The sequence below is a fragment of the Rhinatrema bivittatum genome, chromosome 1 (assembly GCF_901001135.1).
Source record: "Rhinatrema bivittatum chromosome 1, aRhiBiv1.1, whole genome shotgun sequence".
Lineage (NCBI taxonomy): Eukaryota > Metazoa > Chordata > Amphibia > Gymnophiona > Rhinatrematidae > Rhinatrema > Rhinatrema bivittatum.
In genome coordinates this window covers 810,160,220-810,175,952 of record NC_042615.1, presented here as the reverse complement: position 1 = coordinate 810,175,952, position 15,733 = coordinate 810,160,220, and the positions used below count along the sequence as shown (strand labels likewise).

Sequence of the window (15,733 nt, the reverse complement as noted above, 5' to 3'; positions counted from 1 at the left end):
GATATAGCCCAGAAACGGTACGGTCTTCTTTTCAAAAGAGCATTTTTCTAGCTTTGCGAACAGTTGGTTCTCCCGGAGGCGTTGAAGAACGTGGGTGACATCCCAGCGATGGGTTTGGAGGACTCTTGAGAATACCAGGATATCATTGAGATATACTACTACACATTCATACTACACATTCATACACATTGTCTCGGAATACTTCATTCATCAGGTTTTGGAAGCCGGCCGGGGTGTTACAGAGGCCAAAAGGCATGACAAGATATTCATAGTGGCCATCCCCGGTGTTAAAGGCATTCGTCACCCTCTCGAATGCGGACCATATTGTAGGCCCTCCGGAGGTCCAACTTGGAGACTATTTTGGCCCCTAGGATGTAGTCGAAGAGTTCTCCGGTGAGCGGTAAGGGATAGTGGTCTTTCAGAGTGATGGAGCCCAGACAGCGATAAGTCAATGCCGGGGCAAAGCATTCTGTCCTTCTTCCATATAAACAAAAAGCCGGCTCCCTCAGAGGAGGTGGACCGAGGAATGAAGCCCTTGGCCAGGTTTTCATGGATATACTTGGACATAGCCCGGGTTTCTGTGGGAGACAGCAGGTAAACTCTGCGTTGGGCATGAGGTTATTGACGCAGTCGTAAGAGCGGTGAGGCGGCAGAGTATCGGTGGCCTTCTTGGTGATCTGCCCGGCAGAGGTTCGCCTTGAATGGACAAAAGCACCAGGGTCACTGGGGCGCAGTAGGTGGGAATCTGGAGGTGCTCCATCAGTTGCTTCAGGATGAAGTTGCCCCGGGCTCCCGAGTCCACCAGGGTCAGAATGTGAAAGTCCCGAGATCTTACTGTGAGGGTCACTGGAAGTGTCAGTGGAGGAGCTGGTGAAGTCAGGCCTAGGAGCAGTCCTCCTTCAGAACCTAGGCCTGGGAGTTTACTGGTCGCACTGGGCAATCAGCGAGGACGTGGCCCAACCTCCGCAGTACAAACAGAGGCCGGACTGTCAGCATCAAAGACGTTCCTCAGGGGAAAGTTTGCCACGGCCCAATTGCATTGGTGCTTCTCCATCCTTCGCCGATAAGGCGGGGTCCAATTTAGGAGAAGGGGAACGCCAGGAGCTTCGGGAGCCAGCGGACGATTTCCTAATGGACTGTAGCTCCTGAAAATGCTCTTGAAGACGCCGATCGATGCGCCCGGTGAGATTAATGAGGGAGTCCAATGAGCTAGGTAATTCACAATCCGCGAGCTCGTCCTTGATATGGGTGTTCAAACCCTTGAAGAAGATGGATCTGAGGCAATCCATGCCCCAATGCAGCTCTGAGGCCAGAGTCCGGAATTTGACAACATAGTCTATTAGGGACTGGGAGCCTTGGCATATATGAAGAAGGGCCGATCTTGAGGCCGACTGCTGGCCTGGGTCGTCTAAAACGAAGTGAGAGCGAGGAAACATGAAAGATCCCAGAGAATAGGATCCGTGCGTTCCCACAAGGAGGAAGCCCAGGCCAGGGCTTTCCCATCCAGAAGGGAGAGGATGTAGGTGGTCTTCGTCATCTCATCCAGGAAGAGCACCAACTAGAGGCAGAAATGCCTGTTGCATTGGTTTAGGAAGCCTTGGCACAGCTGAGGGTCCCCGGAGAAGCACAGAAGTGTGGGGAGCAGAATGACTGGATGATGACTCGACATGGGAGCCGAGTAGCTAGAGACCGGAGGCATTGGTAGTCCCGCCGAGACGGCAGAGTCAAGGCAGACCCCAAGATTCTCTACGGCTGTTGCGAGAGTTTCCAAGACTTTTTGCTGCTCAAGGATTTTCTGGGCCAGGCCGGGGATGGCCTGGAGAGTGGAGGTCTCCACCAGGTCCATAGACTTGGCAATCTTTTAGGGTTTGTGGACCCTTGGCCCAAGGTGGAGTTGGCACTACCTATGGGACATGAGCCCCACAGGTCCCCACCATCGGGAGGCGAGGCCGGACGGGAAGCAGAGGCAGACGGGAGCTTCGCCAGTACCAGCCCTCGTTCCCCACAGATTGAGCCCTTGGGTGTTGGGGCTGGCTGGTCTTAGGTGGGCCTCTCTGTGGCTGGTCCCAAACAGCGGCCGAGGTTGGATCTTCTGTCTGAAAAGAGTGGAGCTGGAGATGTCAGGCGAAAGGGCAACCTAGTCCAGTCTGAGATCAAAGGCAGGCGGCAGAAGACAATGGTCAAGTTCGGTCCGAGGTCAAAGACAGGCGGCAGAAGGCAATGGTCAAGCCTGGTCCGAGGTCAAAGACAGGCCCATAGCCGGAGACGTCGGGATGATGTCCGTCACTGAGGCATGGTGAGGAGGCAGCTGAGCCAGGATGTAGAAGCAGGGACTTCTGAGGCCAGAGCCTCCGAAGCAGGCCCATGGAGACCAGGACCTCCGAAGCAGGAAGGCTGAGACAAAGACCTCCGAAGCAGGAAGGCTGCGACCAGGACCTCCGAAGCAGGAAGGCTGAGACCAGGACGCTGAACAGGAACCTCCAAAGCAGAGAAGCTGAATCAGGATCCAGAGAACTCATTGCCAAGTCAGTCAGTTGGAGCTAGAGGCCGTCTTTAAATAGGCCGGGAGGTCTGACGTCATCACAAGGCCCGGATTGCGTTTTCCCACCATTGGCCCTTAAAAGGGAGCCAAGGTGGCGTGCACGCGCACCTAGGGAAGACCCAGATGGGAGCAGTGGTCGGCGACTTCTCGGCCACCATGTGACCTGCAGGAGGGCTGGAACAGGAGAGGAGCGGCGGCAGCAACTTGCTGCAGTGGTGAGGATGCCGGAAGCCAGAGGAAGCGAGAGGCTGCGGGTGAGTGGTGCCGGTTGCGGTTTGCTGAGGCCGGCAAGGGTAACAGAAGTACTCTAGTGTAAAGATATCATCTTAAGCAAAAGTACTATTTTCCAAGACTATTTCAGAGATTAACATGTCTTTACTCAGCTACAAAAAGCTGGAACTAAACAGGCTCTCACAAAAGGTCAATAGTTAGGGCATCAGTTACTTAGTATACAAAATATTCTCTGATGGACTGCATCTACAAAGGAAAAGATGTCCAAGTCACTGAAGAAGAATGTAAGAACTTTGATATCAGTGTCATCATCCACCTGGGGATCAATGACCTCAATAGAAATGGTATCCATGAAGAACAAAAAGATTTCCAAAATCTAGGAAAGATGATAAGACACACTGCAAAGACCTGTTCATGGAAAGGGAAATGATAAGCTATGCCAAATATATAAGTTCAATACCTGGCTCAAAACCTGGTGTACAGAAAGTGGTTTTTGATACCTTGGAAGCTGGGGTTGTATATGGAGCAGTAAAAGACTATATGTTAAGGATGGCCTACATTTGTCTGTAGCAGGAAGGAGGATGCTAAGTGAGAAATTCAGATCATATATTATCAGACATTTAAATTAATGAATGAGGGTGGCAGAAGATGGCCAATGAAATTGACATGTCACCCCAAGCAATACAGAAAGTGTGAGGAGAAAATAACAAATTTAATCAACTCAAAAAAGAAGAAACGGTGTCTAGGAAGTGCAACAAATCAAGGGAGAAAAATTGGAAAGCTATGACTACAAATGCTCGTAGTTTGGGCAATAAAATCTCAGACCTCCAGGACCTAATGATGGAGGCAGACTTGGACATTGTTGCTGTTTTGGAGACATAGTTCATGGATTCTCATGATTGGGATATGGCCATACCGGGCTATAACTTGTTAAGGAAGGACAGAGAGGACAGAAAAGGGGAAGGAGTAGCTCTTTATGTCAAAAACAATAACCAAGCAACTGAACTGCAAGGCAGGTGGGGTAGAGAAGAAGCATTATGGGCCATCCTAAAAAAAAAGATGATGGTGCATCTATTTTTATTGGAGTGGTTTACAGGCCTCTGCCTCAAACAGAAGAACTAGATAGAGATCTGGTTGAAGACATCCAAAAGGTGGGAAAGAAGGAAGAAGTATTGATTGTTGGCGATTTTAATCTGCAGAACATAGACTGGAGAATACTTTCTGTTGAATCTACCAGAAGTAGAGAGATAATGGATGCCCTTAAAGGAGCTCTGTTCAAACAAATAGTAATGGAACCCACAAGGGAGGAAGTTATACTCAACCTAATGCTCACTAATGGGGATAATGTCTCTAAAGTCCAGGTTGGTGCCTACCTCAGCATCAGCGATCATCAAAGAGTATAGTTTGATATAAAAAAATTGGATACAGAGAAGTCACACGAAGACTCGAGTTTTGAATTTAAAAAATACAGACTTTATTTATTTATTTATGGCTTTTATATACCGATGTTCCTGTACTAGTACATATCACGTCGGTTTACATAGAACCAAAGTTGGAAATTACATCAAACAAGAGGGTACAGATAACAGGGCTAACTTCGTATGAACTTATAGATAAAGCAGCGAACGACTTAAAATAAAATTAAATTATTTGTCAAAATGGGGATGTACGAAGAGGTAGAACTAGAAGACTGGGAGAAAAGGAGAGAGGTGGAACAACAGTGGGCCAAACTAAAAGGAACAATTACAAAGGCAACAAATCTATAAGTTAGAAAAGTAAACAAAAGTAAGAGAAATAAGAAACTGATCTGGTTCTCAAAGAAGGTGGCTGATAACATAAAAGCAAAAAGAATACCATTCAAGAAATATAAAGGATCCCAAAAAGAGGAACACAGGGAAGAATATCTGGTGAAACTGAGGGAGACGAAGAAAGAAATCAAGAAAGCAAAATGTCAGGCAGAAGAAAGGATTGCCAAAGAGGTAAAGCGAAGTGACACAACATTTTTCAGATCTATCAGAGAAAGGAGAAAAGTCCAAAGATCAATGTATGGAAAGCGATGAAGAAATGGCCAAAATATTAAACAAATACTTCAGTTCAGTGTTCACTAAAGAAGAACTTGGAGAAGGACCGTCACTAGTTAATAAGACTGTGGATAGGGGTGGAGTAGATGAGACTCCATTTACAGAAGGGAATGTATGGGAAGAGTTAGGAAAACTGAAAGTGGATAAGGTCATGGGACCAGATGAGGTACATTCCAGGATACTGAGGGAGCTCAAAGATATGCTGGCAGGTCCTCTGAAGAACATGTTCAGTAGATCCCTGGAAATGGGAGTGGTGCCACAAATTTGAGAAGAGTGGTGTGGTCATGCTTCACAAGAGTGGGAGTAGTGAGGAGGGTGGAAACTACAGGCCGGTTAACCTCACCTCGGTGGTGGGAAAATTAATGAAGACTCTGCTGAAGGAAAGGATAGTGAATCATCTGGAATCCGGTGGGTTGCTCGACCCGAGGCAGCATGGATTTGCTATGGGAAGGTCATGTCAGACAAATCTGATTGATTTTTTTGATTGGATCATGGAATGTGATTTACTTGATGAATTTACTTGGATTTTAGTAAAGCTTTTGAAACGGTTCCACATAGAAGACTCGTGAATAAAATGAGAAGCTTGGGAGTGAGTGCCAAGGTGGTGGCATGGATTACAAACTGATTGATAGATAGAAGATAACATTTGATTGTAATTGGAACCTAATCTGAAGAAAGAACCGTGTTAAGTGGAGTGCCAAGGGGATTGATTTGGGACAGACTGTCAATATCTTTGTGAGCAACCTGGCAGAAGGGGTAGAATGTAAAGTTTGTCTATTTGCAGAAGATACTAAGATCTGCAACAGAGTGGACATGCCTGAAGGAGTAGAGAGAATGAAAATTGATTTAAGAAAACTTGAAGAGTAGTCAAAGATTTGGCAGCTGGGATTCAGTGCCAAGAAGTGCAGAGTCAGGCATCTGGGGACAGGCAATCCAAAAGACCTTTATGTAATGAGCTTTGAAAGACCAATGTGCACGGACTGGGAGAGGGACCTTGGTGTGATAGTGTCTGATGATTTGAAGATGGCGAAGCAATGTAACAAGGCAATAGCTAAAGCCAGAATAATGCTGGGCTGCATAGAGAGAGGAATAACCTGTAAGAAAAAAGAAGTGATAATGCCCTTGTACAGGTCCTTGGTGAGGCCTGACCTGGAGTACTGCATTCAATACTGGTGCCCGTATCTCAAAAAGCGTAAAGTCAGGAAAGAGGCGGTCCAAAGAAGAGCAACCAAAATGGTGTGGGGCCTGCACTGGAAGACTTATGAGGAGAGGCTGAAGGATCTGAATATATACACCCTGGAAGAGAGGCGATGCAGAGGAGATATGATACAGACGTTCGGATATCTGAAAGGTTTTAATGATGCACAATCGTCAAAGCTTTTCCGTTGGAAAGAAATCAATAGAAATAAGGGTCACGAAATGAAACTCCAGGGAGGACTCAGAACTAATGTGAGGAAATATTTCTTCATGGAGAGGGTGATGAATCCCTGGAATCCCCTTCCGGAAGAGGTGGTGAAGATAAAAACAGTCAAGGAATTCCAAAAAGGCATGGGATAAACACTGTGGATCCTTAAAGGCTAGAGGGTGGAAATAAAGATAAGAGTGCATGGGGGTAACTGGGGGTAACTTGCTGGTGTGGCAGTTGCTACCCTTAACAAATAAGCCTTGATAGTGTTAAAGCAACTCCATCATTGCTCTCTGCTTCAACGGCAGTGAGAAATGGAGAATTGGATTCAGACAGCAACAAACGACGGCCCCGACTTTTACAGTTTGGGGAACAAATAAACATGGGGATAACTAGCTGATGCAGCACTTACCACCCTTGGGGCAGATTTTCAAAGCCCTACGCATGTAAATCCAGGTGGATTTATGCGCATAGGGGAGTTACGCGCGCCGGGCCTATTTTCTAAAGGCCTGGTGGCGCACGTAAAGTCCTGGGATGTGTGTAATTCCCGGGGCTTGAAAAAAGGAGCGGGGAGGGGGTGGGGCAGGAGCCTCCAGGCACAGTGGCCATTTGCCGCTGTGCCTGGGATTGCGGGCCGGCCATTGTCCGGCAGGTGCAAGTAGGTAAGATAACGTTTTTAGGGGGGGTTTAGCTTAGGGCTGGGGGTGGGAGAGTTAGGGGAAGGGAAAGGAAGGTGGGGTGGGGGTGTAGGGAACGGAGGAAGGCAGCGCAGCTCAGCGCGCGCAAGGTGCACAATTGTGCACCCCCTTGCGCGCGCGCCGACCCCTGATTTTATAACATGCGCGTGGCTGCGCACGCATGTTATAAAATCAGGCGTACATTTGTGCGCACCAGGTTGCACGCACAAATGTACGCCAGCGCGTATGTTTTAAAATCTGCCCCTTAATCATTAAGTCCGATACTTTTGATGCAACTCCAACATTGCTGTCTGCTTTCATGGCAATGGTTATGGGAAACTGCATTCAAACAGCATCTGTGGGCCCTGACTTTTACGGTCTGGTAAACTGAGAAGCATGCGGTAACCTACACAGTGCAGCAGGTACTGGCATAAGCTTGCTGGGCAGACTAGGTGGATCATTTGGTCCTTTTCTGCTGTCATTTCTATGCTTCTATGTTAATTGAAGCTTTACAGAAAATTATAACATTCTTTTCTAGGGATATGTAACTACATTCAACAATTTCTAGATCAGTATACAGAAATATCATGTCCATTGGTTAAACTTCTTAATAAGGAAGTATCATAGAGATCTCAGCAATAGACAGCTATGAATGAAATGAAAGACATTTTGAGCAAAGCTCAGGAGTGCAACAGAGAGCTTTTCTTAGATTTGAGATTCACTCAAGAATGCACAAATGCTGTGATTTTGTATAAACACAATGCTGACAAGAAAGTTATAGCTTATACCAATAAAATTCTAACTGATGTTGAAAAATAATTCCTCTATCAATAGTTGAGTAGTTCATATTTTAGAAGCTAAACCTAATGGTGAAAAACAAATGTCACCAGCCCATCAGTTTTAGGTAATGACAGAATTCAATCAGAATAGCTTCAATATGTACATAATATTCTGGACATTCACACTTAAAAGCACAGCTCATCTACTTAATTGTATTGCTAATGAGAAAATTAATTTAAATTCTAAATTGGATGTAAAACCATATGTGATAGAACCACACCATTACTGTGCATATGATGAAGAGGTTAGTAAAAGAAACATACTCAACACATGTTGATGTAATTTTATAGTAAAGAATCACCTATATAATCTTTAGACTAAGTTCTCAGTCTAGTTAGAATGCTGAGAGCTTGACCACACACCCCACCTCAGTGACGTCAGTGACTCCTCCTGACAAAGGGGAAAGCAATATCAGCAGTTCCAGCTGCCTGAACTTCTGGTACTGCAGCATGTTAGAGCATCAGGTGTTTTATATGTCGCCTTTCAAATACTTCAAAGCAGATTACATTCAGGTACTGATACCTGCTTGACGCTGCGAGGATGATATCGAAGGCTAGACCATGCCTCCCGTGATGTCAGATGACCTGCCCCTGAAAAAGGGGCTTGGCTCTTAGGTGGGCCAACATGGAAGGGCCACACCTATGGGCTGATTCCCTTGGTACATCCCATTGTGACATCCTTGGGCATGTTTTGGGCTAAGATATTTAATATTTTAAATTTTAATATAATTATAGTTTGTTTATATTTATATTTTATTTTTATGTAACATGTATTTACATTTGAATTTGCCATTTATGACTGAAGATATGTTTGAATTCTGGAAGCAATGTTTATGTGTACCAAGTAGAATTATTTATTATATTTTGTTTGTACTTTTTTTTGGCTCCTGTTAAAAGTACAAGCTAAAATGGAACATAAGAACATGCCATACTGGGTCAGAACAAGGGTCCAATCAAGCCCAGCATTCTGTTTCCAACAGTGGCCAATCCAGGACATAAGAACCTGGCTAGTACCCAAAAACTAAGTCTATTCCATGTTACTGTTGCTAGTAATAGCAGTGGCTATTTTCTAAGTCAACTTAATTAATAGCAGGTAATGGACTTTTCCTCCAAGAACTTATCCAATCCTTTTTAAACACAGCTATACTAACTGCACTAACCACATCCTCTGGCAACAAATTCCAGAGTTTAATTGTGCGTTGAGTGAAAAAGAACTTTCTCCGATTAGTTTTAAATGTGTCCCATGCTAACTTCATGGAGTACCCCCTAGTGTTTCTGTTATCTGAAAGAGTAAAGAACCGATTCACATCTACCTGTTCTAGACCTCTCATGATTTTAAACATCTCTATCATATCCCCCCCTCAGCCGTCTCTTCTCCAAGCTGAAAAGTCCTAACCTCTTTAGTCTTTCCTCATAGGGGAGCTGTTCCATTCCCCTTATCATTTTGGTCACCCTTCTCTGTACCTTCTCCATCGCAACTATATCTTTTTTTAGATGCGGCGACCAGAATTGTACACAGTATTCAAGGTGCGGTCTCACCATGGAGCGATACAGAGGCATTATGACATTTTCTGTTTTATTCACTTTTCCCTTTCTAATAATTCCCAACATTCTGTTTGCTTTTTTGACTGCCGCAGCACACTGAATCGACGATTTCAATGTGTTATCCACTATGACACCTAGATCTCTTTCTTGGGTGTAGCTCCTAATATGGAACCTGACATTGTGTAATTATAGCATGGGTTATTTTTCCCTATATGCATCACCTTGCACTTATTCACATTAAATTTCATCTGCCATTTTGATGCCCATTTTTCCAGTCTCACAAGGTCTTCCTGCAATTTATCACAATCTGCTTGTGATTTAACTACTCTGAACAATTTTGTGTCATCTGCAAATTTGATTATCTCACTCGTCGTATTTCTTTCCAGATCGTTTATAAATATATTGAAAAGTAAGGGTCCCAATACAGATCCCTGAGGCACTCCACTGCCCACTCCCTTCCACTGAAAAAATTGCCCATTTAATTCTACTCTCTGTTTCCTGTCTTTTAGCCAGTTTGTAATCCACGAAAGCACATCGCCACCTATCCCATGACTTTTTACTTTTCCTAGAAGCCTCTCATGAGGAACTTTGTCAAACACCTTCTGAAAATCCAAATACATTACATCTACCGGTTCAACTTTATCCATATGTTTAGTAACTCCTTCAAAAAAGTGAAGCAGATTTGTGAGGCAAGTTGAATAGCAACCCAGAATGTTTGTCTATTATCTGTCAAATTCCTACCGTCAGAGGATATGGTCAATACTTTCCCTTACGGCCGCCACTAGCTTTTTTGCTGCCCTGTGCAAACAATTACTGTACTGCCCTCATCTTCCTCCAGTAATCTAAACTTTAAAATCTGACATTTCTCCCAACCAGGTCTACCCCCTCTCTTCTAGAATCCTTGGCCAGTGCAAAGGTATTAGATATCATAGGCAAATTTTAAAAGCCCACCCACACATGCATGCACGCACAAATACAAATTATGCATTTATAAAATCAGATTTTATATTAAAAAGAACATTCTTCTGAGGTAAAAATATCACTTACAATAATATGTATATTATATTTACTTGCATTGCTATGGTGGAAGGAGGAGCAAACAAAATGCAATGTTGAATCTTTATGGATAGACATTCCAGGTGAAAAAGGGAATAAAATAGTAATGGGGTATATTACTATCCACCTGGCCAGAATGAACTAACAGACAATGAAATGCTAAAAGAAATGAGGGAAGCTAACAAAATCAGCAGCACGGAAATAATGGGTGATTTCAATTATCCCAGTATTGATTAGGTGAATGTTACATCAGGACATTCTAGAGAAGTAAAGTTCCTAGATGAAATAAATGACTGCTTCATGGAGCAGCTGATAAAAGAACAAGAGGGGAAACTATTTTAGACCTGGTCCTTAGTGGAACACAGGATTTAATGTGAGAGATAACAGTGTTGGAGCCACTTGGTAACACTGATCACAACATTATCAAATTTGACTTAATAACTGGGGAAAGCACAAAAAAGAAATCTACTATGACAGCATTTAACTTTCAAAAAGGTGACTATGATAAAATGAGAAAAATGATTAGGAAAAAACTGAAAGGAGCAACTGCAAATGTTAAGAGTTTAGCTTAGGCATGGAAGTCATTTAAAAATACCATCCTGGAAGCCCAGAACAGATGTATTCCATGCATTAGAAAAGGTAAAAAGAAGGCTAAATGACTACCAGCATGGTTGAAAGATGAGGTGAGAGAGGCTATAATATCTAAAAGAACATTCTTTCAAGAAATGGAAAAGGGATCCGAATGAAGAAAATAAGAAACAGTAAAAGCACTAGTGAGTCAGATGCAAAGCACTGAAAAGGAAGAGAAAGAGAGAATTTGAAAAAAGCTTACCATGGAAGCCAAAACTTATAATAAAAACTTTTCCAGATACATTCATGGTAAAAAGCCTGTGAAGGAGTCAGTTGGACCATTAGATGATCAAGGGGTAAAAGGAGCACTTAGAGATGACAAAACCATCATAGAAAGACTAAATTAATTCTTTGCTTCAGTATTCACTGAGAAAGATGTAAGAAATATACCCATGCCAGAAATGATATTCAAAGGTGATGATTCAGAAGAACTGAAACAAACCTTAGCAAATCTGGAAAATTTTCCAGGACAAATTGACAACCTATAGAGTAGCAAATCAACTGGACCAGATGGAATACATCCCAACATGATGAAAGAACTGAGAAATGAAATTGTCGACCTGCTATTGGAAATATGTAAAATATCAATAATATCATCTATGGTACCTGACGACTGGAAAGTTGCCAATGTAACACCAATTTTTAAAAAGGGATCAAGGGATAATCCAGGAAATTACAGACCAGTGAGTCTGACGTCAGTGCCAGGCAAAATGGTAGAAAATATCATAATGAACAAAATTGCTGAACATATTAATAGTTAATGGGACAAAGCCAACATGGATCTAGCCAAGGGAAGTCTTGCATAAAAAATTTGCTACATTTTTTGGAAGGCATAAATAAACATGTGGATAAAGGTGAGCCAGTTGATCTAGTGTATCTGGATTTCCAGAAAGCATTTGACAAAGTCCCCCATGAGAGACTTCTTAGGAAATTAGAAAGTCATGGGATAGGTGGCAGTGTCATATTGCCAACTGGTTAAAAGAGAGAAAACAGAAAGTAGGGCTAAATGGTAAATTTTCCCAATGGAAAAAGGTTATTACTGGAGTGCCTCAGGGATTTGTTCTGGGATTGGTATTTTTTACTATATTGATAAATGTCCTGGATATGGGAACAAGTGAGGTGATCAAATTTGCTGATGACACAAAATTATTCAAATTTGTCAAATCACAAGAGGATTGTAAAAAATTGCAAGAGGGTATTGCAAAACTAGGAGACTGGGCATGCAAATGGCAAATGAAATTTAATATAGAGAAGTGCAAAGTTATGTTGGATTCGTGGACCCTTGAGCCGACTAAGACAGATGATGACACACTGTGGGATGGCCCCCAGTGGAGGTTGAAGCCGGGAAACAGCACAGGCAGGAGACCAGGAGGATCTTCACCACTGGAGACCTGGGGTCCCCCCAGGAGAAGCCCGTGAGGACCCAGGCCGCTTGGACTTACGAGCGGTCTCCTGTGGGCAGGTGTCGGAGGAGGAGAGGATAGCTGGAGCCAGGAGGCCAATCAGGTCTTCACCACTGGAAGCCCGCGGTTCCCCTGAGAGGAGCTCGTGAGGACCCAAGCCGCTTGGACTTAGGCGAGACCTCCTGGACGAAAGCTGAAGTCAGGAACCAGAGGACGAAAGCTGAAGTCAGAAGCCAGCGGACGGAAGCCGAAGTCAGAAGCCAGCGGACGGAAGCCGAAGTCAGAAACCAGTGGACGGAAGCCGAAGTCAGGAACAGCAACTATCAACTCTAAGAAGAGTGAACCTCATTGCAAGGCAAGGAGTGGAGCCAGTTGCAGAGTTTAAATACCCTGGGAGCGTCTGACGTCACCTCAGAGCAGTGCTTCACTTTCCCGCGCTAGCCCCTTTAAATATAGAGCCCCTGAGTGCGTGCAAGCGCCTAGGGGGCGGGGCCAGCCACGGAGCATCGGCGGCATCTCCCTCGAGGAGGGAGCTCCGCGGGCAGGAGCCAGGTAGGCCCGTAGAGGCCGAAAAAAATGCCGCAGCGGCCTGGACCATCCCCGAGGAAGGTGGAGGGACTGGGGCATGGCCCGGGACCACAACAAGTTATGCACTTAGGGAAGAGAAATCCCAATTATAGCCACAAAATGCATGGTTCCACACTAGGAGTCACCACTCAGAAAAAGGAACTAGGTGTCATTGTTTAAAATACGATGAAATCTTCTGTTCAGTGTGCAGCACCAGCCAAGAAAGCAAACAGAATGCTAGGAATTAGTAGGAAAGGAATGGAGCATAAAGCAGAGAATATCATAATGTCTCTGTATTGCTCTATGATGCGACCTCATCTTGAGTATTCAGTTCTGGTTACCACATCTCAAGAAAGATATGGTAGAATTAGAAAAGGTACAGAGAAGGACAACAAAGATGATAAAGGGGATGGAACAATTCCCCTATGAAGAAAGGCTAAAGAGGTTAGGACTCTTCAGCTTGGAGAAGAGCTGGCTAAGGGGAGATATGATAGAGGTCTATAAAATAATGGGCAGAATGGAACGAGTAAACGTTAATCAGTTGTTTACTCTTTCGAAAAGTATAAAGACCAGGGGGCACACAATGAAGTTATTGGGTAATATACTTAAAACTAATAAAAGAAAATATTTTTTTACTCAACGCATAATTAAGCTCTGGAATTTGTTGCCAGAGATTGTGGTAAAAGCTATTAGCATAGCTGCGTTTAATAAAAATTTGGACAAGTTCCTGGAAGAAAAGTCCATTAACAATTATTAAGGGAGAGTTGCAGAAATCCACTGCTTATTCCTGGGATAAGCAGCTTGGAATGTATCTACCCCTTGGGATCCTGCCAGGTACTTGTTACCTGGCTTAGCCACTACTGGAAACAGGATACTGGGCTTGATGGGCCCTTGGTCTGACCCAGTATGGCAAGACTTATGTTCTTAAGTTCTTATCTTTTTGTATACATCTTTATCTTTTATTATTGTGATACTATTTGCTTTTTACTGTTTTATACAATATTGCTGTGATGCTGTGTAATATTATTTGTCTTTGCTGATTTATACAATTTTTACCATATTTAGTAAACTGTGTGCTCTATGATGTAATATACCACCATTCAGGCCACTACTTACAAGGGGTTGATAATGTGTTTGTGGAATTGGTCAATCTGTATAATATATTCGTTCCCTGGGAAAGCGGGTACCCTATATCCTATGACTGAGCAACTTACAAATGTTGTGGGTCATATACTAGATATATTTATTCCAAATTCTTGGGTTCAACAAGTGTATAATCGGAATCTCTATATAGAGGAGGCTCTACTGGTGCTATTGCGTAGTTCCTGTCACATGATATGAAAAAGGGCTAGCTGTACAAAAATGGCACCAGCTGGCCATGAGATCAGCACCATTTTAAAGTTGCTAGGGCACCAGTTTCAGGGCCAATCAATGTCATTGTGAAGAGTACGAGGATGGGGCATGAGGCAAGTAGGCATCCTTCATGCCCCTTTTACTGTGCATACTACCTTATGGGAGGGATAAGTGTGGCCAAGGTGGTTCCTGGCCCCTGCAAAATTTCAGAAAGGGGGAGGGAGGGGTCAGAGGAAGCTTCGGGGTAGGCCCCAGGGCAAGTTCCTGGCCAGTGAAAAAAACCAACCAAATTTTCTTTGGTTTTTCTTTTATTCCATATTGAAAAGGTAATGAAACGAAATAGGAAAGTTGACATTTCCTATTTTGTTTCAAACAAATATACATCCCTAGTAACTAACACTGTGCCTGTCTAGCATAGAGGCACCTTGCCCAGATAAAAAGAGACTGCAGGACACTTCACTATCACTGCACTATCAGTGCAGGAAGAAAAACAGACTAACTCCTAATAATGATACCAAGGACTGAGAATTGATTCTAAGTAATCTGGGGTTAGTTAGCTGATAGGATTTGCGAATTGGTGGAATCTGTGCTAGTTTAAAATTTATTGATCTGTTGTCATAAATTAGAAACTTTAAAAGTGCATGTAAATTGCTTTACATCAACTAAAGCAATTGCTATATGTTTGCAAAATACTTGATCAATTATTTTTAACTGATAAAAGCCCATTAATAAAGAAATTACTGAATTTTGACAAATCAAAGAAGTTTTTCTTCTGATTCCATTCCAAAAGAAATATTCTTTAAGCAATACTTAGAAGTTCTAAGATTTCTACATTACAAACTTATTACCTCTCCCTTCTTTTCTCTCTCTATACTCCTCCTCGTGAATGTCACTCATCAGGCAACTCACTATCTATGTCCTTCTCTTCTACCACCCTCTCCCAACTGCATGCTTTCCACCTGGCTGCGCCGAATGCTTAAAATAGGCTTCCTGATTTGGTGCATCATGCTCCCTCTCTTGCCTTATTCAAATAAATCTAAAAACCTATCTTTTTGAAGATGCATTTAAATCTTAATCCCTGACTATTCCAGATTTATTGATTGTAACCATTTTCTTGATAAATGAAATTCCAAAAGTTTCTTTTGCCCTGTATGTTTGTCTTGATTAGATTGTAAGCTCTACTGAGAAGATTCTGTCTCTTAAATGTTTTTGTACTGTGCTGTGTCTATTGAATAGCGCTATAGAAGTGTTAAATAGTAGTAATAGTAGTACAGCTATTAGATTGGCTCCAGCTATGAACAAATTAGTCGTAACTGACATGGAAATGTAGAAGGTAACACTACATATAATTCCAGACCACAAAATGCTCAGAATAACCTCAACAGCTAAGAAAGCAATTTCAAT

General features: G+C 43.1%; 1 protein-coding gene across 1 annotated transcript in view; it reads right to left on the bottom strand.

The window, feature by feature from the left end:
- Positions 1-15,733, bottom strand: part of DNAI1 (dynein axonemal intermediate chain 1) — a 730,814-nt gene that overhangs the window by 188,808 nt on the left and 526,273 nt on the right. The window lies entirely within an intron of this gene.